At 36.5% G+C, this 27,412-nt stretch overlaps 1 long non-coding RNA gene across 1 annotated transcript; it reads left to right on the plus strand.

Moving 5' to 3' along the window:
• Window positions 1–21,857: 21,857 nt before the first annotated feature.
• LOC130434976 (uncharacterized) lies at window positions 21,858–22,823 on the plus strand. The gene is made up of 3 exons (XR_008908748.1): window positions 21,858–21,978; window positions 22,210–22,270; window positions 22,405–22,823. It is a non-coding gene; the product is annotated as an uncharacterized LOC130434976 (long non-coding RNA).
• The last annotated feature ends 4,589 nt before the right edge of the window (window positions 22,824–27,412 follow it).

Here is a 27,412-nt window from a genome sequence, read left to right on the forward strand (position 1 = left end):
CCTTGCTTTGCCTTGGCATGTCCCTTTTGGGAAATCCCTGTTAACATTTCTGTACATTTGTTTTTGTGTTCTATTGAGACCCTCCCTTAAATGAGAGAAATGGCTCTTGAGGTCAAGAAGCATCTATATAGACATTGTTTGAAACCAGCTGGATTCATTTTTAAACTTCATAAATGCGCTACAAATATCATACTACAGTTAATGTGCTGGTCATCTAAGGATGAACAGGATGGTAAAAACTCCAATATCGCATGTTTCCATTTCATTGCTACATTCTCACTATCCTCACAAATGTGATGTGCGCAATGTCTTTTTTGCTAGGGCCTTTTACAGCTTTTGGTTTCGAGTTGGTTGAAAACCTTCGTGTTCCACAGCTGCCCTTTTTTTTAAAACTTTTTTTATTCGAAAGGCGAATTTTCCATGGCAAAATTAACTTGTCTGTTGTTGTAATCACTTAAATCACTGACATTTCTGCACTCTGTTCTAAACATATGTTATGCTGCTTTAACAGGAGACAGGGATATATCTGGATATGACTAGTAAGTGTCCCTATTTTCTTTTAGATTGATTGAAAATTCTGGAAGATTACTCATACAGTTTAAGAGCATTGATTTGATATGAACATAATGGTTGTAAATATAGTGAGCGACATTAAAAAACAAAGATTGGCGGTAACCACAACATGTTTATATGCAAGTGGTAATGATAGTAAGTACAATCATTTAAATGTAGGTATGTTATGCTGTAAATATGTGACCCCCTCCGTGAAAACCCAGCTAAATACTAAAAATACAGTTTTCTACATAAAATCATCCTGTTTTGTGAATAAAATTATACAATTTTGATGTACATTATCTCATAATTGGATTTCGAGCCTGGTTTTTACAAGCAGGGTTACATGTGTCAGTTTTTGTATAGTGAGCGAGAGGACCTTGGTTTAAAATCATGCTATAGCACTATATGATATAGTTTCCCAGATAGGGCTTAAACCTTAAAAAATCTTAAAAAATATCAGTACAAATGTTTTGTCTCAAGAGAAAACAGTAGTGTTTTTTTATTTTTTATTAAGTTTAAAAACGACATAAATATCCCAGTTTAAGGCCTAGTCCTGGTTTAAAATAATCCTTGTCTGGGAAACCACCCTATAATGTTTACTTTCTTTGAATAAAAAACAGCTTTGAGTTAAATCTAAAAAAATCCTACAGTAACATGAGAGCAGTAATGTATTCCTACAGTATTTCATTCTCACCTTTTAATATGTGTGTGTATTAGGAGATGAATTCACAGCCATCTGGAACAAGAGTGTGGCTCTGAAGGATAAAAAAACGTTGGTGCTATCCTGTGCAGGGCCATACATGGTCTACCTGTGGACTTGTGTGAGAAGTTATGGTTCCGTGAAGACAGCAAACCTGACCATGCAACAAGGGAATAAAATAGTCTACCAGCATACCCTGCATGGCAATGAAGAAAACGGGTGCCAGGAAACACAGAGCGTGATCATGCTTTCTCAAAAAAGGGAGGTCACGTTCAAGCTTGAACATTTTAAAATTGAAATAAGCAGACTCCATTTAGGTCTCCACTACATGCTGGGAGCCCAGTGCTTTCCAGATCCTCCCAGTTAAAAGAAGAGTTGCAATTTGAATAGGATATTAAGCTCTCTAAGGTGCTCCTTTGTCTTTTCATTGTTATGTTCAGGCCACACTTACTCACAATTAACATGTATTTTCATCTGGATGAAGATGATGTCCCATCCAGAAGTGTAGAAAGAGAGTTGCATCATGGGTTTGAATCACAGAGATCACATTATGATGCCAAATGCCAATTGCATATACTAATTCCGTGGTTAACCTTACTTTGATTTTAAAACATTCCTGCCAAAACCAACCTTTCTCTGGACCAAAGGTGTGATCATTAACCAAAAGAAGAGAATGGAACACTTTAAAATCTTGAAAAAGAAAAAAACATCTTTTCTATATAAAATAGAAAAGAATAGACTATACTTTTTCCACACTATCTATATTGTCTATATTCATGGTTTTTCTTCAGGATGGGCTGGTTGTAAAATACCTACTTAATTATACAGTGGATTATGTTGTATTAGCCAGCAACATATGGAGTCTGGATTGATGAGGGTTCCATAAGATCATTGTAGAATATATTTATAGGAAGAGATGATTTTTCGAAACTGCTTGTTGATGTTGTAGTGAGAAGGAACAGTTATCAGATTTGATCCTAATTAAGCTTTTATATACTGACAAAGCAATAATGTTCTCAATGTTTGTCATTTTTCCTAACTGGAAATGTTTAATGTTGTTTTTGTTGTTTATGCAATATATAAATGAATGTTTTTATGATGTTTAAATATGTAATCATTTGATTATGTAAACTGACTACAATTGTGTGAATATTCAGAGATGAATGTTTAAAGCTGTTATTTAAATCAGAGAGATCATTGACATAAGTATGTCAGGACCTTAAGGCGTAAAAAATGTATTTATTTAAATCAAAATAAATATTTAATCGAGCCACCATTAAAGTGATGGTGAAACGAAGCACTAAAGGCATAAAACAAACGCTCTATCCAATATCTCAAATTTAATCTAGTCAACAGTCTCTGTGATTTTTAGTTTATTTTACTGTTAGTGCAATGTTTTTATATAACCTACATGCCACAACTTGCTCGATCAGATTACTGCTGCAATCGCTTTAGCAAAGCTTTATTTATACAGCAAGGTTTGCACTTTTTTTATAAATCAATAAAAATTTAATATGCTTAAAAAATCGAGTAGTTTCTATTTGCTTTACAATGATTTTATGTCATAGTGTATGTTTTACTTCCCTGAGCATTTAAGGTCAACCCACTTTTTATATCTGTTGCCTTCACTCTCATATAAGGCCTCTTGCTTATACATGCCCTTTGCTTTTAGTCAGGCACATGTGGGGGTGGTTATTTCAAAACGAGAGTGAAAGTGTTGACTGTTTGTCTCTCTGTCTGTGTTGCTGTAAATCTTTTATGCACTATAAAAAAGCTAATAGCATTCCTCTGTTGCTGATAACTCATTACCCGATTGCATTTCTTTATAGTGAGCAATTTTTCTATGAGAAGATTATGCAGACAGACAGATTTTACACAGATTATATAAAGTGTAGATTGTTGCATCATTTTCATGGTTTCACTGTTGTCAAATGTTTTCGTAAAGCGATTGCTTAACAATTGACTTTTCTCACTGGCAACAATTTTTTCACTCGTGTCAAAGTATTGTTCTTCTCATCTGAACGTTTCACATGTAAAGTTACTATTTCATTCATGTTTTATTGTATACGTAGCTGTTTAATAAATTGGTGGCATAAACAGTCAGTTTAAGGTAATTTTACAATGATAATGCCCTTTGTCATACCAAGAAATACGTCTAGGTGTATTTTGTGCTATGGGCCAGCTCAGAATACACACTCCAACATCAGTGTTAACTTGCTGTTATCACCTGACCAGCATTACTGGATTCTTCGCACTGAGAAAACACTTTTTTAGTGTATTGAATTAAGTCCAAATACTTTGGCAGTCCAAGAAAGCATGATAGATAACTGATTTGATTTAACTTTAATGTCCGATCTGGTTTTTATAGAGGACATTCATCTCTACACATGCCCCTTTCATACAATGTTATAAGACCACTTACATTCATACCCACAATAAATAACAAATATAATACCGTAGTTAACAATTTGGTTTAAAATTCTTTACTAAAATAAATCACAGCCGGGCAAAAAACATTTCTTCTAATGTCAAACTTAAAGCTTGTATCTCAGAAACTTGCCACTGAACAGAAAACCAAAAACTAATTTTTGTTAAGAATTAAACACAATGATATCACAATCTTTTCAAAACAGTTTTTTCGTAAAATATGAGCAAAACCCACAGACAAACATAAAGGGTGACCAATACTAATGATTTATAAAGTAGGCGTAACTTCTGAACCAAGAATGTGATGAACATGGGTTGATTACCTGTCATGATAACAACAAGGAGAAGAATCAATTGCAAGATAAGGGGTAATTATTAAGTGTCCACAAAAAGGTCTCACTGCGGTAACCTTGGAACAATGAGACAAGACTGGCTGAGAGTAGACTACTGTTCTGCACTCTTTGATGCAACAAGTACATCAGTTGTTGTTGGAAGAGTTCCTGGTTCCGGTTGTTCTAAATAATGCAGCCTAAACCCTCTGAGGATTTAAATTATGGAAGTGTAGTTTATGCAAGATTAAAAAGATGAGTCTTTAGTCTAGATTTAAACAGACAGAGTGTGTCTGCCTCCCGGACAGTGTGGGGAAGACTATTCCAAAGTTTAGGTGCTAGGTAGGAAAAGGATCTACCACCTGCACTTGATTTTGAAATTCTAGGTATTACCAACTGACAGGATGGCTGAGAGCGTAATGCACGTAAATGACTGTAATACAATAGATGTTCCCTCAAATACTGGGGAGATAATCCATGTAGGGCTGTATATATAGGTAATAAGTAAGATCTTAAAGTTGAAGCGATGCTTTATAGGTAATCAAAGTAAGGTTGATAGAACCGGGCTAAAATGCTCATACTTTTTTGCATGTGTAAGAACTCGAACTGCCACGTTTTGTACCATTTGGAGTTTTTGTTATAAGCCTGCAGGGCAACCAGCTAACAGTGCATTACAGTGATCTAGTCTTGATGTCAAGAATGCATGAATTAACTTCTCTGCATCTGTGACAGTGACAGCATATGACGTAGTTTAAATATATTCTTAAAATGGAAAAACGCAATTTTACAGATGTTGGCGACATGCCTCTCAAATGACAGATTACTATCGAATAGAACGCCAAGATTCTTAGCTGACGACGAGGGTTTAATGGAGCATCCGTCAATAGTTAAGCAGTATTCTTGTTTGTTACGTACGGCGGTTTTCGGTCCAATAACTAAAACTTCTTTTCCGAGTTCAGTAATAAGAAATTGTTACTCATCCAGTTTTTTATATCGACATGCATTTCATTATTTAATGGAACTACTGTGTTTCATGAGGCTTCGAGGAAATATAAAGTTGAGTATCATCAGCATAACAGTGAAAGCTTATTCCGTGTCGCTTACATCTCCTAAAGGTAGCATGTATAATGTGATAAGCAGAGGCCCTTTGGTATACCCTACTGGACTTGTGATTTGCGTGCCACCTCATTGTTTATTGCTACAAATTGAAAACGGTCGGATAAATAAGAGTTAAACCATTTCAATGCTATTCTGTTAATGCCGACACAATTTTCGAGTCTATGTAGGAGTGTGACGTGGTCAATGGTGTCAAATGCAGCACTTAGGTCCAGCAGCACCAATAACGAAATATAACCTTGGTCAGAAGCAAAAAGCAGATAATTTGTAACTCTGATCAAAGCAGTCTCTGTACTATGACATGGTCTAAATCCAGACTGGAGGTCTTCATAAATGTCATTCCTTTGGTGGAAGTAGCATAACTGAGTTGAAACTAATTTTTCCAGAAATTTAGATATGAAAGGTAAATTCGATATAGGCCTGTAATTCCATAGTTCTCTAGGGTCGAGTTGGTCTTTTTGACAAGGGGCCTTATAACAGCCACCTGATATGCTTTAGGCACATGTCCTTATGTCAGAGATCAGTTAATAATACTAAGAAGAGGATCTATAATTTCTGGGAGCATCTCTTTCAGAAGTTTTGTCGGTATAGGGTCTAGCATGCATGTTGTTGATTTAGATGATCTAATGATTTTAGACAGTTCATCATGATCTAGATTAGAAAATAATTGTAATTTCTCTTTAGGGGAGCTGAAGTTAGTTTGTTCAGCGGGTTTCACTTCTGGTTGCATTGTTATAATTTTTTCTCTAATATCTTGGATTTTTCTTGTGAAAAAGTTCATAAATGCATCTCTGTTATGCTGATATCCAAAATCTGAAGTCGCTGATGACATATTTTTTGTTAATTTAGCCACTGTGTTAACTAAAAACCTAGGGTTGTGCTGGTTTTCTTCTATTAGTGATGAAAAGTAGACGGATCTAGACATTTTTATGGCTTTCCTGTATTTTCGAGTACTATCCTTCCATGCTGTATGATATACCTCTAAATTCTTAAAGTTGTGCTCCATTATCCGGTTCGCTTTCTTTAGAGCCTTTTTTAATCTTCTTTAAACGCAGAGGAGCAACTGTGTCTAGTGTTTCAGAGAAGGTGGAGATAAAATTTTCAATAGGAATGTTAAGATCTTCACCATTATTTTTCATGCTAGAGATTTGAGACAATTAAGGCAGATTATCGAGAAACGCATCTTTGGTAGTTGAAGTCATTGTTCTATCATATTTGTAACATGGACTTTGATTTGCAGCCGTAGGCCAGTGAAGCAAACATAATATCAGATAATGATCCAAAATGTCTTTACTCTTCTGAAGGATTTTAACGTTTTAATTCTAAAGTATGATTACGAAAGTGAGTGGGTAAGCTTATTTGGCATGCTGTTGGGGAGAGGGCTCCGAGCTTGTTCATTCTTCCGAGCCCAGAGCACTCCCCCTGTCCGGGGTGAGCTCCCAGAATCCGGCATTATTCATCTTTAATTTCCAATGTGTGTATCATAATCTATTCTCTTGAAAAATCCTTATTGTTGAATGTGTGTTGAAGGCTACTTTGTTTTTAAGAGCCTACAAATAATTATTACCTGTTTTTAAATCCCTTCTACACTTCTTTTATTTATTACCACCTCTCTCGTAAGTATAATGTAAATATTTATGTGTATTTTACTTTTTACAGCTGAATATACTTTAAATTCACAAATATGTACATACATCTTCTGTTCCAAATTTTAAGTAACATTATTATTATTACTACCTCCTCCTTAGTCTTAGTTATTTTTACTTACTTATTGTTTTACTAGATCTCCTGTCATGTATATATATGTACCAAGTGCTCAAAAAACACAACTAATTCCTCATGTATTTGCACACAATTGGCCAATAAAGCTAATTCTGATCTTTGACATGACCTTAATCAGTGAATAATTAAAGTATCAAGGTTGTAGTTTAACAGAACGTTCTTTATATGTAGGATGAATTAATTTAAATATAGCTAGGTTTTGACAGGCAGGATTACATATTTTAAATCTGTCTAATGCCCATCAACACCCTTCAGCTTTTTATACATTCACAGTTTAATAGACCTTCTCCTGATTTTCTCCTGACCTTTGAAACATAATCTGAGTTTTTGCAAAAATACATGAACCTTTTTAATTTGAAAATTACTTTTAAAATATCCAAGATTCAATAATGAGGAGATTTGAAACAAAGCAATAAGGCACAGTTTAAACTGAAAACATGGATGAGGGTTCATAGCTTTGTATATAAAATAGACATAAAACCTCTTCACTGCCTTTCAAATACAGTACATATAACATACATGATAACTGTTTTGGTTCCATAAGCGCCCACTCAGCAGCATGAAGTTAAAGTAGTGTTTGTGATAAAATGTAATGCATCAGGGTAAACATTTTCTAAATGAAAAGTCGTAGTATCTTATTACTATCCCTGCTCTGCCTGTTTTTAAATAAAAAGTTTAATGTTATCTCTGGTAAGAAAACAGCAGCATATCTTTATCAAGTTTTATAAATAAACACATCTTGGGGAAGATTCATATTTTTTTCAAATATTAAAATACACCAAGGAGTTGTACTAAAATACAGTAGGCATACCTGTTTAAAGGGTCTTTTTAGCTACCAATTAAAATGTCTCAACTAGCTAATGAAAAGTAGTTAAAATGGAGACAATGAACATCTTTGGCTCTTGTGTTCAGTTTGTGATCGGGATCTATGATGTAACTTTACCCTGGTCACAGGAATATTGCGTCACTACACCTCACATTTCTGAAGTTGATTAAATGATGCGTCACACTTTTCAAAAAGGGGCTGTCCTGACCTGTCATCACAAGCTGTTGTAGACAAAAAAATAATAGGGTTTCCCCTTGAAGGAACCCTTGAGAATTCTTCTGAATTGGCAAAGAAAGAATAGTGCAATTATAAAAGACTTGCAAATGATATAATACTTTTATAAAATAAAAGATTAAAGGGGTCACATGCCTCAAACACATGTTTTTTCTGTGTCTTTGATTTGTTCTTAGTTACCCATGCATGTATTAGACACGTACAATTGCAAAGATGAAAGTGTCAGAACAAAAGATGCATTCTATCTACAAGGGAATGCTCACCCAGACCTGCCTGAAACGACTTGTGTAACCACAACCCCACAACCCCACAAATCCACATCAGTTCGTTGTATGAGTTGCCGAAGACCGCCCAAATGTATATGTTAGTGAGGTGGACGTACCTGTCAGTACAATTGCTTTGGAACCTGATATTCCAATTATGGTAAGAGGCCTTACATTTCTGTCACACGCTTGCGGTATAGGACCAATCACTATGCACTGGTTATCTGGCCAATCATAGCACACCTCAATTTTCAGAGCGATGAGCTTTGTAAAAAATCTGCGCATTTCAGAGAAGCGGGGCAAAGAGGAGATACAAACATGCATGCATGTTTTGCTTTTAATTGAGGTGAAGGGTTATGAGAGATTTACACCACAATAATAAAATGAAACAAAAACATTAAGTAATGGTGCAGAACTCTATATGCAAAAAAGACACAAAGTAAAGGACTTTAAAAAACCTTTCTGCCCTTTAAAAAAACATTTTATTAGTATACAAGAATATTATATTTATATGTTTATAAGTATGAATTCTATAAAGTATAAAATATATTTTTAAGTATACAAGATATTTGGGTTATTTCCCAGACAGAGATTAGATTAAGCAAGGACTAGGCCATAGTAAAATAAGTACTAGTATATTAGTGTACTTTTCTTAAAGTGTAACAACTAGCTTACAAATACGCTTTATTTTCTGAGAAGTTCATAAAAATAGACTATAGCACACTTGAATACACTGTTTTTACGCAACTCAAACACGACTTTTTGTGCAACATTATTTCAATTCTTTTTTTTTACTATGTTGCATTGTTTGAAAGCAACTCTACATTAAAAAGAAAAAGAAAGAAAAAAGAAAACTCTGAAAACCAGAAAAGTGTCTTTAAGAAGATTGTATCTAATAAAAAAACCTGGGAACTCTTGGAATTCTCAAAATCGTAAAATGGTATGAAATGTACACACATTTTAGGAACTTGCAGATCTGAAGCATTTTAGGAATTAATTCACTTGCATCATTTGCATAGTTTTGAAGTTTATCTGGTTTCACCCTTACATATTTGGAATGTATTAAAAACAAAAGTTCACCCAAATATGAACATTCTTTCACTCTAAGAAGAAAAGTTTAACTAATTAACTTTTTTGGAAATGTGGGAGGACCTTAAATGTTACATTTTGAACCTTTTTAAAAGTGAAGTTCCTTTTGGAACCCCTTTCTAGTCTCCATTTCAGTAGTATTATTACTATTTATATTATCATATTGCACATTATACTATTACACCATTTCATAACACAGATACAACACCAAGATTCTCCACTAAATATTTATTTTGTACATGCAAAAATGTCAGACAAAAAACAAAATTACAATATCCTTTTATTTAACATCTGATTGTGATATGTATAACATTAACAAAGTAAAATAATTTTGAAATCTCCTCATCACTGCATGTATGCATTTATTTAAACAAACAAAGGTGCCGATTTCAATCTGTGATATGTGATAATTTACTCACCGTCATATCCCAAAACCCTCTCAGCTCTCTTTCCTCTTTCCATTTGTTTTTGCTGTTTGACTGTTTCTGTATGTAAGTGAATGATGACTTTGTCAGTCAGTAACATTCTTCCGAAAATCAGCCATAGGGTCCATAAACTGATGTGTGCAGTGCAGAGCGGTGTAAATCCCAATTGTATGATCCTTCAGAACTGCATGGTGAAAGTTTCAGGACCACAGTCAGATTTTTATAAAAGTGCAATATAAGCAATACAAATACAGCACAAAAAAAGACTGATGCAGGCTTCAATAACCCATGAGAGAAAGAAAAACAGACAAAATAATAAAATAACAATTAAATTGAATATCTTCAACTTTAATTTAATTTGTGCTAAATGACATATCACAAAGTAGATCACAGTAGGGATGCCACAGTACCTTTGAACAATAATTCAAAAGATTGGTTTCAGTTAAATATTCAGTCTTGTCTTGATACAGTACTTCAACCAAAAATGAAAATTGTGTCATCAATTACTCACAGTGTGATTGTTCCGAACACACACCAACACATAGTTTTCCTAAATAAACAGACTTTTTATTTCTGCTGAAACAGGTGTGCTTGTTGTGCCTTGAAGACTACAGTTGCCAACTTTGGCTGTTAACCTGGCTGTTCAATAAGAAGTCACAATGTTTTTAACGTCAAACAAATACATTTTCATTTATTCAATTGCCTTCTTACGCTCTGTTGTTGTCCACATTGTGTTGCTAGAAATGCGGTTAATCCATTTGGCAGGTGCGTTGTCACCTGCCTCTTTTGGCATCTTTCCCCTTTCAATGATATGTGTTTATCATTTTCTCTATACTTTAAAGATAACTAACACAAATATTGCCTTTGTAGCCCTATACATCTATCTTAATAACTTATTCACTGTCCTAAATGGAAAAAAGGACCACTTTGAAATGGCTAAACTAAAAGAGCTTCAATCAGTAATTTAATGTACAGTAACCTATTCTTAACTTTAATGTTACATGTCATTTGTTTTATTTTCGTATTTTCATAAAGGTCATAGTAATTTCATAAACTCTTACCCCAGATATTTGAGCATTTCCTCTCAGTTCGTGCCAGGGGCGGACTGACCAGTTGGACATTCTTTCAATGTCCAGAATGGCCGTCCTACAGGCTGCCTATGGCCGCGACCAGGGGTGGCCTTCCGGAGGTATTATAAACGCGAATGCACGCATCGCGAAGGCATTAGCGAGTCGGACACGTATGCATGTAACGCAATACACATGTTACATTAAATACATTAAAGTTTCTTAACGTTTCGCATAAGTTAGCTCAGGCTTGAGTGATCTGCCATAATGTGCCATGAGCGCATTTTCCTGTGTTATTTCCAAGTAGTATATGGGAAGAAGCATTCCGAGTTTGCTTGAATTTAGAACTGACCCATATGACACAAATATGTATTTTTATTCATCTTTGGTTCGCTGTAAATTGCCCATGCATGTATTGGACACTTAAATTTGCGGAGTGTCGGAACAAAATATGCATTCTTTCTAAAAGCGAATGTTCACACAGACTTGCCTGAAACGTCTCGTGTAACCACACCCCGGCGAATGTACGTCACTTCGTAACATGACTTGAGTAAGACAGGCCTAAATCCAAGTAAGGTGGGCGTACGTATAAATCTCTTTGTATCGTAAACGCCGACTGCTGCCATGTCAAATAGACATGTTTTGTTGCGAAATGAAAGCCTCTTTGTTTGCCCATAAAAGATGAGACAACTAAAAACGAATGGTTACTTTTTATTTACAACACTGTTCCAGAATAGTACAATCCGAATGTTCAAGTTTGTGCAGCACATTTCACCGACGATTGCTTCATGAACCTGGTAGAGATCAAGCCCGCTATGCAAGAAAGCTGTTGTTAAAAAGTGGGGCCATTCCAACCTTTAAAACTTAACAAGGACTGTCTGGCGCTTCAGATTGGCAGCCTTTAAACATACTTTCATTGTAAAAGACTCTGTTACGGACTAACACAGGTTTGTCTTGTGAAAAAAGACAACTTAAGTCCTAATAATCAGGAATAATGTTCCAACTAGAGGCAACAAATGTTGAGTTTATAATGGGGTTTATTGTCTTTGTTGAGTGGTGACGAGAGATTGCGTAGCACTGGTTGATCAAGAAGGGCCAAATCGCTCGCGTTATTTATTACGTATTTATTATACCATTCCTTGCTGTAATATGAGCTAATACAAACTATGTATGATGTATATTGTTGTTTGTTTATAGTCTTTATAACCTTGTATATAAAAGGTAAAACAATTAGGTATAGTTTTGAACTATTTAACATTATATTTTTTTTAGTACTACCTTACCAATCCTTTGCATCCTGCTCAAGTCGCGCTGCCAAAGTTGATGTTTCGGCTTCATCATCTTCATTGTCCTTATAAGATTCGGGCTAAAAATTGATATAAGGAAGTACTGATGACATTTTATCACCTGTCAGTACAATTGCTTTGGAACCTGATGTTCCGAATATAGTAAGAGGCGTTACATTTCCGGCACACGTTTGCAAATAACTACACACTGGTTAACTGGCCAATCATAGCTCACCTTACTTTTCAGAGCGATCAGAGCCATTGATAGAGAGAACAGTTTTTTCACAGTTTCAATAGTTCCCGGAAGTTACTAGTAACGCATGGAGCTGCGACTAAATAGACCAAATGAGGTAAACTTCTATCCCATGTAAAGACGAAAGGCATTTAATTAATAAAAAAGTGAAAGAAATAAAGCATTTAAAGAGAAAACATAACTTCCTGGAACTATCTGAAGGCTCCATGAATCACGTTACACAGGCTCTGAATACTTCCCCCAAGTTACTAGTTACGCATGGAGCTGCGACTAAACAGACCAACTGAGGTAAACTTCTAACAAATTTAAAGACGAAAGCTATTTAATGAATATGAAATGAAATAAATAAATAAAGCATTTAAAGAGAAAACATAACTTCCTGGAACTAACTGAAGGAGGTAGAATATCGAAAGAGGTAATAGCTGTAAAGGAGTCAAAAACTTGCCTCCAAAGAGGAAACAAGTCAGGATAGGACCAGATCATATGGAATAAAGTGGCTGAACCAGAATGACACCTGTCACACTTAGGGTCAATGGATGGGTTTAAGCGAGCCAACCTGTTCTTTGACCAATGCGACCATGTGCCACCTTGCACTGAATGAGCTGATGCCAAGCAGAAGAGAGGAGGTCCTAACCCAATCAAAGACTGCTTTCCATGTCTCCTAATCAATTTCCTGGTCAATATCTTGGGACCATACAGTGCATAAATGATCCGAAACAAATTGCAAATTGACAATGATATCTAATCTTGAAGTTGACCCTTTAGTACAGGGATGTACACCTAGAATACTATCCACATCTGAAGTAGGTTGCAAATTGTGAAAATTAGGCATTTTTTTTCGCACAAAATCTCAAATTTGTAGATTACTAAATAAATGACTTTTGGGAATGTCAAATTGGGAGGTCAACTGTTCAAACACATTGTCAAAGTAAAGAACTTCAAAGGAAGCCAGTCCACAATCTCTCCATAAGACATAAGCACAGTCCAAAATGGAAGGATGAAACAATGGGTTGGAATGTATTGGGAATGACAAGGGGGTATTATGAAGACCATAGTCAAATTTTGAGACTGTTTTTAACAATTCTGTTGTTTGAATATTTGATTGGGGACTGCTAAGTGCAGCTAAGGAGGCCTTATTACAGGAGGTATGCTCAATGTGCAGCCAGGAAGGGGGATTGACCAAATTGTGTGAGTGGAACCAAAATAGAATATAATATTAGCTGCCCAGGAATATATAAAAAAATTGGAAAAGCCAGGCCTCCCAATTGTTTTGTCTTCTGAAGAATGCCTTTACAAATCAAGTGGATCCACTGAAGGCCCAGTAGGAGTGGAAATTTGAATAATGAGATGTGATGAAGCAGATTTACGCAACTGATGAGCAAGAAGTTGACTCGCTTTATCCACGAATTCATAATTCATAACAAGGTTTTTTTTAAATGACCCACTGCTTCATTTGTGGTATGTGGATCAAGCTCTGTCTATGTTGTGAGAAACTTAGCAAAGAGGTCTGGATCTGTCGAGTCAACCAAAATAGACAGGAGGTCTGCCAAAGAGTTTGAAAGTTTAGATTTTTTTTCATTCATCAATTTCTTTTTATAGGTGGAACACAAAGTAATTTCTCCCCGTAAATAAGTGACCTATCTGTCAGATATGGTAACCTATAGCCGAATTGTGACCTCAAGAGCATTTAACCCATCAAGAGAGTATCACTGCAGCACCCGGGGAGCAAGTAGGGCTAAGGTGCTCAAGGGGAAGCTCAGCCGTAACCTGTCTGCCCTGAGAATCAAACCGGCAACCTTCTGGTCATAAGTCTGACTCTCTAACCATTAGGCCACCACTGCCCATGAGTCTTACACGCCAAGAGGTCAATATGATCGTTAATAATTGCTAATAAGTCAGGGTCATTTAGTACTAAAGAGTAAAATCGCCAGAGGGACCGAGACAGTGAAAAGCACGGAAGGGCAAGGTCAAATGTAACAGCAGCATGGTCAGATATTACTAAAGCAAAATAAGTACATGAGCAAGCAGCTTATTATCGATTCAAAAATAATAATTTACGGAAAAAGAATGATGTACTGGAGAAAAGGAAACTGTTTAGTATCTGTGTTAAAAAAAGCACCAAACATCAGAGATTGTGTATTGCTCCATAAAAAGTTGAATAACTTTGCCAGATTTAGATTGAGGAGGGGGTCTAGATGAAGAGTGATCAAAAAGGGGGTTTTAACAATATTAAAACCCCCACCTAATATTTGTTGATTTGAGTGCATATCAGGGAGGGAAAACAACACTTTTTGAAAAAAGCCTCATCTTCCCAATTAGGGGCATAATCAGTATATTGACCAAAATTAAGCAGACTCCATTAACCTGTCCTCTGACAATAATAAAACAACCATTAAGTTCCGAGATGACCTCAGAGACTGAAAAAGGAACCGATTTATGGATAAGAATAGCTACACCTCTAGATTTACTCTGAACATTGGAGAGGTAAAACTGAACACCCAACCCTTTCCAATCTTAAGATGATATACAGGTCTGAGGTGTGTCTCCTGAATAAAGGGAATACTTGTACTCAAGTCTATAATTAAGAACCTTATTTCACTTTAAAGGAGAGTTCAACCCCTTAACATTCCAGCTGGTTAATTTCAACGCACCACACGTCATCATCTTATTACTCATTCGAGACCTGGCTGACAAATTGTATAGATGTAATCAGGTTTCTGACATGCCCCCATCAATACACACAGCCTACCTAACAGCATATAAAGGGTTACCGAAAGGAGCAGAAATGATTGCACACCAAAAACATGGATAATAAAGAAAGCAAATGTAAAATAATAACAAAGGGGAAAATAAAACTTAGAACCCACCCAGCTGGAACCCACAACAACTTGAACCACTTTTCCTCATGACAGCAGGCAAATTTCCTGTCCTAGTCCTCCCATTAGAGGTGATTAACCTCAGTAATTTTAAAACAAAAGTTACTGACAAACCTTGACTTCAGAACAGAACAAATGAAGAATCTGAAGGTCTTAACAGTGAACAAGTTTTTAACAAAGCTAGCGTGAGCAACACAAAGTTATCCCTAAAATAATAAATGTACAAAGAATGAGCGTACAAGTCTCTTTTATACTTTATCACATTAATTGAAAGAGGATAGCAAAATTATGTGTCCAAAATTCTAATAAAATAAACGTATTAGTTCTAACAGAAAAAACGATATAATGAGCACGTTTGGGGAAAAAAGGTTAGAATATGCAAGACCAAAACAATAATCTTCAATAAACAAGGCTAACAACCCGGGACATCTTTAATATAGTAGAGCACCCGGCAAACCCGAGTTCTGAAGAGCATTCATAGTTGGATGAAATCCACTCACTTTACAATTCAGTCCGAGACTGAAGCCAGCCATTTCTTTTCACAGTTTGGAAGTGTGATCCGCAGTCTAGCAGGGTGAGCTAGGGCGCAGGCTTAAGTCCATGTTTGTAGAGTGGTGACATCACATCTTTATATTCAGCGCGGAGTTTCCAAACCTCGGGACAGTAATCCGCAAAAATGCGTTTGTTGTGGCCCTCACACAGCAGCTCACCCTTTTTACGAGATTATCGGATGACCAAGTCCTTTACTTGATAGTAATGGAACCGCAAAAATGACAGGTCCCGGCCTCTGTCCAGTTGCAGGCTTAGGCGCGTGACTACGATGGGCTCTGTCTAATTCAGGCGGGGCGGATAATACCTGAGAACCCAGGACATCGACCAGAAGCTGAGAGAAGAAAGCTGTCAGACCCCTTGATTGACTCGGGCAATCCCACAATTAGAATATTTTAAACCACTCATTATCCTTCTGGAACCGCATACAGGTCTACTCATCTGGCGCCATAACCGGAAACTCAGGACAGGCTCTTGAAATCATAAGTCTATAGGACATTTTAGATGTTTGAAATAAGCAAAATAAAGATTAGAGATGTTTTTCATGGGGGTGACATGTTTGAGATGGTGGTGTCCTACTCTCAAATTGCTTGTGTATCTTAAATTTTTATATATTCATATGTATACAGTACGTATGTGTGTTTCGTCACAAGATTAATATTATTGCATTAAATTGACTTTTATGGAGCATGGCTGGACATATTGACAGTACATAGTAGAGGATAATGATTTCGAGTTGTCATCGCTGCAACACAACTCCAATACATATTCATCACGATTAAAAACGTACCAAACTACTTATAATGCCACTTTCATCAAAACTGCCTTGGCAAGATAATGTACTTCATTTTAAGTCAGATTACAGGAGCAGCTGCTTTCTGTGTATAGTTAACCAGCAGAAACTTGATTGTTCCTGCAATAATATGTTGAAATACCCATCATATACCTAACATCTGCACTAGATAAAACAGTTAGCACAGCCTTTTATGCTTAACTTGAACAAAAAGTTAGGTGTCCTAAATGTCTATAATCTATTTTATACATGTCAACTCATAATTCCATGTTTAAAGAAAAATGAAAAGCGAATTATTATTATTGCTTGAAAATGTTTTGCTTTAATCTGAATGTTTTGCAGACAGAACCTTATAATTCTAAACCGAAAATGATTTTTCAGAATCAGAAGGTTCTATCTCCTTTTGACCTGTTCCAAAAATTCCCATTTACAAATTTCCGATGTTTTTTTTATATTGTACATTTAGAATACATTTAGGGTCTCTGTACAGCAGTCGTGGCCTAATGGTTAGAGACTTAGACTTGTGTGTGAGACCCATGGCACTGATCCCCCAACTGCTCCCCGGGCGCCACTGCTCTGGCTATGTGTTCACAGTGTGTGTGTGTTACTCTCACTGCTTTGTATGTGCACTTGGATTGCTTAAATGCTTCACATCACTTTTTCATGTATGACAGAGATTTGTTCCTCATATAATTTTTGCTTTATGAAATGCAAAAACTTCAAAGCTCAATATCTCAAAACAGCTCAGAACGCAGATAGAACCTTATAATTCCAAGGCCACGAAATCTTCAAAGCGCACGCTTATAAAACCATTTTCTATGGGTGTTATTATACACATGTGTTCGGTTTTCATCACTTTAGCTTTTGATGTTATTCATATTAATTGAATTAACAATACAATATTTAATATAATAAAGTTATCATAACACAATGTGTATATATATTTTGTATCTATACAGTATTTATATTGCAATCACAAAACCACAAAGGATCAAAGTATAATCTTCAAAATGGATCCAAAAGGATCAAAGTCTTAAACAAGCATTCTGTTCGAGAAAGTTGTTGTTATTCGAGACACATGTCTCATGAGCAGCATTAGAGCGCTGGCTGTGTTTGCACAGTAATGAATGGGCTGATGTTTGTAAACGCATGTGTAGCATGTGTTTTGAGTAGGAGGCATGTGCGTGTGTAGGTGTTTCTCTGGGCGTGCCCAAACAGTTTTGGCCAAGACGCTTGTTTGGCAACCGTCTAATGAGGAAACACTTTTACAATTGAGTCAATGATGATGAAACAGCTCTCTAGCCGTAAAAAAGGGTTTCACTACAGCATGATGCAACAGTTACTGCAAAAGAGAATTCCCCTAGTCATGAAATGCTATTTTGGTCTCCTGCGCTCTCTCACTGAAAACTCTCAGTTTCTCTTCCCTCCCCCAACCCTCTCTCTTTAGCTAATGATGCTTTTAAAATATTACATGCAATATAGTAAACTATTAAATTGGTCTTAATACTGTAAATGTTAAGGAAAAACCTGAATAAAGTAAAACATTGTAAAATTCCTGCAGTCCCACCTACATTGTTTGTTTTGTACAATGCAATATTTTGTACCAACAAACATGTACCAAAAATACAGTTGGGATCCCAAATAAATTGTCTACTAACCTGCATTATTCAAATATTCCTACCATTTCATGATGCATTGTAATTTGGGAAAGAAAATGTATTCAGTGTTTGTAATGCACATACATTTTCTTTCAAATGGACTTGCGGTATAAGCTATTTTGAACACTGAAAATGTACTGCTATTTGCGAGAATAATGATGATATGCAGAATTGTCCAGCGAACCTGACACATGAATATAAAACTTACATTTACGCATTTGGCAGACACTTATCCGAGCGACTTGCATTGCATTGTACTATACATTTGTTTCTGACTATGTGCAATCCCCTCGGAAATACTTCTTTCTTTTTGTATTTGTTTTTAGGCTACTTCCCTATTGTGATGCTCATATGATGTCCTTATCTTATGGGAAGGCAGAAGCTCTGTGGTCACAGCGTTTGGGCGAGAAAAGATTTAAACTAATGTTGATTTGCGTTTGTGGAAAATAATTGTTTCATCTTTCATTTCATCTTTTGTAAGGTTACTGTTCATGAAACAAAACTTCTCTTTTGCCATTCAGTACCCTTCCAGTAAATCTTGATTTGTTCACTGCCCTTAACTTAGACCGCATGTGTACACATCCTGTGTTTCTTGTGTATTTTTCTTTTAAATTGTATAAATGACTGCTGAAAGCATCCATTCTGATCCACAAAAAAAATCTCACACTCTGCCTTGAATCAAGTGTCTCTTAAGTGTCTCTATACTCATGCTTGGTGGTCTTTCTATTTACACAAGGCCATACCTCCTGTCTTTTAGCACTAGGTCAGAACTTCTCTTTTCTGTTGTAGGCCATCACGTGGAGAACAAATTCTGGGAAGTGACAAACTAATAGCTGCAGTTCACGAATTGTAGCCTGCAATAAGATGAATATTTTAAGAGCAGAGCTTATTCGAAATATGGGATTCATTAGAATTTCTAAAACAAAATTCAGAAACATAATAAATCAGGAATTTTGAGGGTTAAGGACTATCCTTAGAACACTTTATACCAAACGTTAAAAGGTACCAAATTTTAAAAGGACACTTAACATGGGTTTTTAAACCACCAAATACTGACATTTGACCTATCAGTAAATGGAGAAATCCTTTGGCAATAACTTGATTTTTTTTATTTTAAGGTTGACATTTTCATGAAATTGCCTGTTTTCTATCAAATTGTTACGGTGAAGTTTAATAATAAATAATGTTAAAATGTTAAAATTTAAAAAGAAGCTGCTTACAATCCCCTGACACATGCTTGTTCCCCTCGTTCTCTCTCCTATCTGAAGAGGAAGTTTCCAAGGTAATTTCTTCCAAACACCCGACTACCTGCCCTCTAGATCCCATCCCCACACATCTCCTCCAGGCCATCTCTCCATCGGTTGTTCCCTCTCTGACTCACATTATCAACTCGTCTCTCACCACTGGCACATTTCCTACACTCTTCAAAGAGGCCCGTATTACCCCACTACTAAAGAAGCCTACTCTTAATCCTGCACTGTTAGAAAACTATAGACCGGTATCCCTACTCCCCTTCGCTGCTAAAACTCTAGAACGTGTTGTTTGTAACCAGCTCTCATCTTTCCTCTCCCAGAACAACCTCCTGGACAGCAACCAGTCTGGGTTCAAGAGCGGTCATTCCACTGAGACTGCGCTGCTCTCTGTTATTGAAGCCCTGAGACTGGAAAGAGCCTCCTCTAACTCATCTGTTCTTATCCTACTGGATCTATCTGCCGCCTTTGACACCGTTAACCATCACATCCTCCTGTCCACCCTCAAGGCGATGGGGGTCTCTGGAATGGTGCTACAATGGTTCAGGTCTTACCTCTCGGGTAGGTCCTTTAGAGTATCTTGGAGAGGTGAGGTGTCGGAGTCACATCATCTCGACACAGGTGTGCCTCAGGGCTCAGTGCTTGGTCCGTTGCTATTCTCTGTATACATGACATCCCTTGGCTCTGTCATTAGGAAACATGGCTTTTCCTATCACTGCTATGCGGATGATACACAACTCTACATGTCTTTTCGCCCTGACGATCCGACTGTCTCTGCACGCATCTCAGCTTGCCTAGCCGACATCTCGCTCTGGATGAACGCCCATCACCTGCAGCTGAACCTTCCAAAAACAGAACTGCTTGTAATCCCGGCTGACACGAAGACTCATCACAACCTTTCCATTCAACTGGGCTCATCAACCATCACACCTTCCAGAAAAGCAAGAAACCTGGGAGTGGTAATCGATGATCAGCTCAACTTCACAGATCAAGTTGCCAACACCGCCCGGTCCTGTAGATTCATCCTCTACAATATCAGAAAAATTAGACCCTTCCTATCAGAGCATGCTACACAGATCCTTGTCCAGGCTCTTGTCCTGGCCAGACTGGACTACTGCAATGCACTACTGGGAGGACTTCCAGCTTGCACAACCAAACCTCTACAGATGATCCAGAATGCTGCGGCAAGAGTTATCTTTAATGAACCAAAGAGAGCACACGTCACTCCTCTACTCATTAAGCTACATTGGCTTCCCGTAGTCGCTCGCATCAAATTCAAGACTCTGCTCCTGGCCTACAAGACCACTACTGGTTCGGCACCACCTTATCTTAAATCGCTAATGCAGACATATGTACCCACCAGATCCCTACGCTCTGCAAACGAACGACGTCTTGTGGTGCCATCCCATAAAGGTAAAAAATCTCTCTCGCGCACCTTCTCCGGATCTGTTCTACCTATGTGGAATGATCTATCCGCTGCTACAAGATCTGCAGATTCTGTAGCCATCTTTAAGAAACGCCTGAAAACACATCTCTTCCGCCAACATCTGACTGATCTGTTCTGACTCTTTTCTCCTCCACTCTTTTCTTCTCTACTCTTTTTCTTCTCTACTCAACTAAAAAAAAAAAAAAAAAAAAAAAAAAAAAAAAAAAAAAAAAAAAAAAAAAAAAAAAAAAAAAAAAAAAAAAAAAAAAAAAAAAAAAAAATGTATGAATGAGTGAATGGTTACGTATACTGTGTTAGGCTATATGAGACTAGTCTTCATTTTAATTGCACTTATGCTTTTGTTGTACTTATGCTGTCCTAATTGCTTCCATTACCTACCCCACTTGTAAGTCGCTTTGGATAAAAGCGTCTGCTAAATGACTAAATGTAAATGTAAATGTAAGTTATCTCAAACCCCACTGTATGCCCCCCCAAAAATAATTGCTGCAGTGTTCTTTACTTAATAAGATAACATGGTTTACAACAAAGTTCTAAAATAAATGTGAGTCTAAAGGTGTGCAACTATACAGTTATCATCTTTTACAGTGTCATAAAAGAGTTTTGCTTCCGTGCTGGAGAGATTTGAGCACAAGTGTGGAGTTCCTACACATGACAATGCCTCTGTGCATGCACATGCCTGCCAGCATGCGTGGGTGTATGGGTAATCCCAGTCTTCTTACTCTCTCTCTTTCTCTCTCTCACACATTTTATTGGAGGAATACCATAGCGGGCTTTGTCTGGTTTCAGTAAGGGAACTCTGTTTAGTGAGTGGGCAGACCTCTGGCATATAAGGAGCAAGGCCAATGGGAAGATATGCTCATAAGGCATCTCACTTATTCATTCAGGATGGCAACAGCTCCCTTCATCTGTGATGTTCAGGACTCAGAAGAATCTTTGAGGATTCCTGAGGACAACCGCAAGCATAAGGTCTCCACCAAGGTTTTTGAGGCTGTGATTATTATGCTGGTGATGGGACTGATCGGATGCATTATTTGGATCAATTTACCAATAAAGGTAATGATGTTTTTCAAGGTCAACTCTTTGCTAGTGTTCTAATCTTTAAATATTATTACTTTCAAATTGCTTTTTAAAGTATTGATCCAAATCATTTGCACAAACCTTATGCCTTATAAACTTACACCAAACCGAAGGGTCAGAGACATCAGTGTAGATTGAGTATGTAGATGTGTTATAACAACATGTGTGCTTGTCACAATCATTTAACAAAAGTAATTTTTTTTACAGAATTCTCAAGTAATCTGTCATTCAGATTGTCTGGCTGGCCTCAGAATTGTCACGTTTACTGGTATGTTTTTTTGATTATATATATTTGTATTTATATGCCGTATGTCTTTTATATTTTGCATATGATTGTTGACTTATTATGGATTGATTGACACATGCTAACCATAGAAACATGTTTTTTGTTTTGCTTCGCAGAAATTGTCACAAAAGAAGGACATTCCACAGGGAACTACACAGGGAACTACACAGCACCCAGAAGTGGGAAATATTTAATCCATGGCGAGATCCATAAGAAAGGAGAAAATGTTGCTAATACAATTAATTCAATACGTCTGTTGGGACAACCATCAGATGAGGTGATTGGAAAGATAAACTTTGATCAAAATGAGACACAGCTTGTGAAAACTGTGGAACTTTTGGAAAATACAACATTCCTAGTACAAACAAACAAGAACAAAAAGATTCAAATCGACATAAAAAAATCTTATTTAAAAGTTTATACAATTATTTCTGACTCATGTATGAACTGACACAATGTTTGTAAGTAGTTTCATCTAAGTCGCTTCAATGAGATTGTATCCAAGCTATTGCCGGTATCTGGCCAAAGTGGATAAATCATCTCTGTATTTAATAGAGCTTCATAGGCAACCAGTTGCATCTGTTAAAGGTGAAATGTGTAATTCCTGTGCCCCAAGTGACACTAAAGGAAAATACACAAATTAACTGTTTTTAAGCAAGTTTTCTAAACACTACCCTTTATCTGCCAATGGTTTAAGTTGATTGTATTTTTTATGTTTTTTTGTATCTTCTTTTGTATGTTAATATGCACTAGTAACAAATCTACACTATTTTTTATTAAATTTTTATTTAACTTTAGATTGAGGTTGTTGCTATTCTAAATCAATGAACTTCTATGTACTTATGTCACTAATGTTTTGTTTGTAGAAAAATAAAATAATCAGCTAAAAATGAAATTCCAGTCATTTTTGTCGTTTGTTTTTAAATTTCTGTCATTTCTTGTTATGTGACCTATAGGTACCCTATTATATCTTCCACTGCATAATATTTATCTAATATTCCTTAATGAAATTCAGACATCAAAGTTATTAATACAAATATAATAAACTTTCATTTATTAATGTGGCAGTGCTTTTTGAAAAGAAACTCCTATATATATATCTAGATAAAAAACTTATTATTGTTGAATATTGCAAAGATACTTTATAAAAACACATCTGAGCAAAAACACCACACATATTATTAGATACATGGTATTATTGCAGATGTTTCAAAAAATGTTTTCAGGGATGAGGCAGAAGAACCCAAATGCAGACAGACAAAGTGCAACACAAAAACTTTACTAAAACAAAAACCCATAATGGGGTCAAAAACTAAATAAACAGGAACCCGAAACAAATACTTCCCACGAGGGGGCAAAATAAACCATGTCCAAAATAATACCAATAGTAAGTCCACAAACACGAGAGGGCAAGCCATGGTAAGACAGGGCAAGGCATGGCAAGGCATGGCAATGCAAGATGGGAACAAGGTAATAAGCACGGAGACTAGACACAAACATTTGGTATGACGAACCGGCACGGGACGGAGAGTAGTAGGCCTTAAAATAGGTGAACACTAATGAGGGATAATTAACAATAGGCAGGTGAAGGAAATCAAACACTAAGGGGAAGATACGGAAAGATTTCACAGGACAGGTAAGGGGAATGAAACACTAATAAAGATAACGAAAAAACAAGGGGGAGCAGCTAAGGCACGCGACAGGTGAACACGTTGCGCAATGTCTCAACAAAGGAGACGTGTTTCCACACAGAACACAACAAGCACAAAAGACAACATTTATTCTGTCATGACCCTGTCCACAAAACTAGAAAACTCCAGACAAGAAGGATCATTGGATTAATCCCTTCATGTTTTTTTACAGTATGTATTGCCCAGTATGTATTTACAGTAAATACAGTATGTATTTACACGCTGATTGCCCAAAAAAAAAAAAAATGACTTAGGCCTAGTCCACACAAGTTTTTCCTTATTCGTTTAAAAAGTGCCATACGAAAATGCAAAAAACACGCCACAAAGCGCTTTCAAAAGCACGGCAAACCAACGGGTTTAGAAACCCCTTAACTTCACTATTGCAACAGTGACGAGTTGCCCACAGCACATACAATGTTGATGGTAAGCGGGTCTCACTTGTCAGTTGGTAACTCTTTTTTTTCCTCCTGCCATGCTTTTTCGGGAGAATTGCCCAATAAATGGAATAGGGTAGCTTTTTTTTCGAAACAACCTTTTAAGTGCTGGGGAGTGTATCAAGCACAGAAATACTATGTCATACATCCAACTCGTATTTTAACAAGTTAATGTTAAACATGAGAAGCCACCACGTTCAACAGTGTAAAGAAGTCAGAATACAAGACATCTCATGCTATCCAACCTTCAAGCTTGCCAGTCTTGAATTTGAAAAAAAAATTATGTTTTTTTTAATTTATTTTTTGGAATCTACAGTATAAGCAAACTCACACCGGTAAATTATCAGGACTCAAAGGGGTCTGAGAGGTCAATGGCATTATGATGGCATTTTTTTGAATATGCAAGATGGATATGTTTTAAAATATTACTATTGAATCGGGCTGTGTCTAAAAATGTAGTATCAGAACTAAAACGATATTAAGACTAATTTGAAAATGGTGAAGCATTGTGGAGACACAAATTTTGTTATGCACTAGACTTTGTCAGGTCAGAAACTGTCATGTGGATAATGATCACAGAGACTGACCTGGACTCCTTTACCTGTACCTGGCCCTGTATTAGAAAACATAATCATTCAAAACATAATTTGAGAATTTGTCCACCTTCTGTATTCTTCAATGGAGGCAAAAATGTTTGTTAGCTACATTTTTTCGGATATATTTGTACTTCCTGTCACTGTACAGGCTCTTTTATTGTAAATGACAATGTTAACAGGTGCATGATGGTGCAGGTGTACAAGCCAGTGACATGGTCCATTTCTGTTGGTCCATTCCTGAACGTTTACTTCACAAACATTTCACTGTTTTATTATTATTATTACTACACTGAATTTACACTATATGCTCTTTGCAATAACAAATTATGACATTCCCACTTCAGTATACTTCCATAGATTGTACTACAGTACATGTTCTAGTAAAACTGAAGTGAAGTGATGCTCATGGAGAACACAGATGTTAGTCCGTGAGCTGGTTTGGAAGTACAATAAGTGGGCAAAATCTGTCTAAGTAGGATGTGAGGGTGAAACACAATGTCAGTATCCAGTGATGTGATCTGTTTAGGGGGAGGTAGTTTGAATGAAACCACAGAGCGTGGCGGGGTAAGAGTTTGAGTGTAGTTATGCCGTTGGAAGGTGACCTGTGGAAGAATGACTGTGGTATCAGGAGGGGTCAGGTTGAGGTCGAAAGTTATGAGAATGATATTTGAGGAATGCAAAAACTCACTTGAGATGAAACGAGGCGCTTTGCATTTGCAATCTGCAACATAGAGAGGGCTGCTGGTGTGGCAGTGTTCTCTGGTTTGTTCTAGGTTTTAGGCAGGACAATGACATTCAGACCTGAATGAAAATGTGACTCATTCTAATAAAATGTAATATTCCAGATGATAGTTATTTTAACATATAATGAGTCTGTTCTCCGCCTTAGCAAATGCTCTACTGTTCTGCACAATGGTTACCTCATAAAACCAACAATATCAAAAAAACTGAGCAGGATGCACTAAACATTATTACGTCTCATCATGTCTCATTATTTTTAATTGTTTGACATTCTCAGTCTCATTATTCAATCCCATGCAAATCCTTCCTGGGAACAGGAAATCTCCAGCAGCGTTAGACTCTACACTAAAAGAACACTGTTGGCCAAAAGTTTTGAATAACATATTTTGCTACTTCTGAAGATAATTTATCAGAGTGGCATTCAACTGAACAAAATGTGTAGTTAGAACAGTATTTAAAACATTTCTAAAACATTTATTTAAGATAAATTGTGGTTATATGCAAAGCATTGTTTCCCATATTTATTTATTTCCCACCTTTCCTGCGTAAAGGACTCTTGAACAATCTTAATCGGCTCTTTACAAAAGGTATGATTTCAGAAGACCTTTGCATTATGCTACAGAAAGTACGGGTTTAAACAACATAAGGGTAAAGTTAAGTGATGACAGAGTCTTTATTTTCAGGTGATTTACCCTTTAATGTTTTTATTTTTAAGATTTGCTAAAACATCAGTCCTAGTAGGCCTGTTTATATTGAGAATGTAATCTTTGATTTGGAAAGAGAACCGAAAGTTAAGTCCCCACTCTCTCGATTGCAATGGTTGTATAATCTGTCCTTGATTTTTGTATTCTGTCTACATAAGGTTTTATGAGTAAACATTAAAAAAAAAATTCTCAGATGAAAAGTATAAGATTTAACAGAGTACATTTATCAGCTCATTACCAAATAGCTTCTGTGTTTAGTCATTTAAAAAGACATACAAAATGTAAATAGTTGTGGGTCCCAGCAACCAGGGTTATCAATTGCTTTCTTATACACAAAAGTTTTTTAGACAGAGTTTAAATTATGCCAGGTATTGGCCTTAATCTGGAACTGTCCAGAGGCGGACTAGGGGGAAAAGTGACCCTGGAAAGAGGATCCCAAAAAACCCAGCTCACAACAGAACATAACACAACAATGCTACTGCTATTGCTAAAATGCTATTTTGTCAGTGCACGATCGCACGATCATTGCACTAATCCATATGCATAGAAAAGAGATGTAATATTATGGCTTTACTTTTTATCCTGAGTGGCCCGACACACATTTGCCAGAGGCCCACCGGGAAAACTCCCAGACCATACATAAAGTATATAAGATTCTCTTTTATTGATCAAAAAGGAAGATCATATTCTTAATAAAGTGATCTTCCCTCGGATGAAAACAAAAGAAGATATTATGAATAACGTTGTTAACTGGACCCCATTTCACTTTAAGACCCAATAGAAGACCCAAGCTTCATGTTAAAGTGTTTTCTCTGTGTTACCCCCTTTTCTAGAAATTATTACTTTTTTTATTCCTATACAACTTAAATTCTTAATGTTATGATGTGATGAGCAGATTTGTGTTCAGTAACTTGAATTTTAAAATGCGATTCGTTGTTCCGATGTAAACAAGTGGAAA

Source organism: Triplophysa dalaica, chromosome 13 (genome assembly GCF_015846415.1).
Source record: "Triplophysa dalaica isolate WHDGS20190420 chromosome 13, ASM1584641v1, whole genome shotgun sequence".
Taxonomy (NCBI): Eukaryota; Metazoa; Chordata; class Actinopteri; order Cypriniformes; family Nemacheilidae; genus Triplophysa; species Triplophysa dalaica.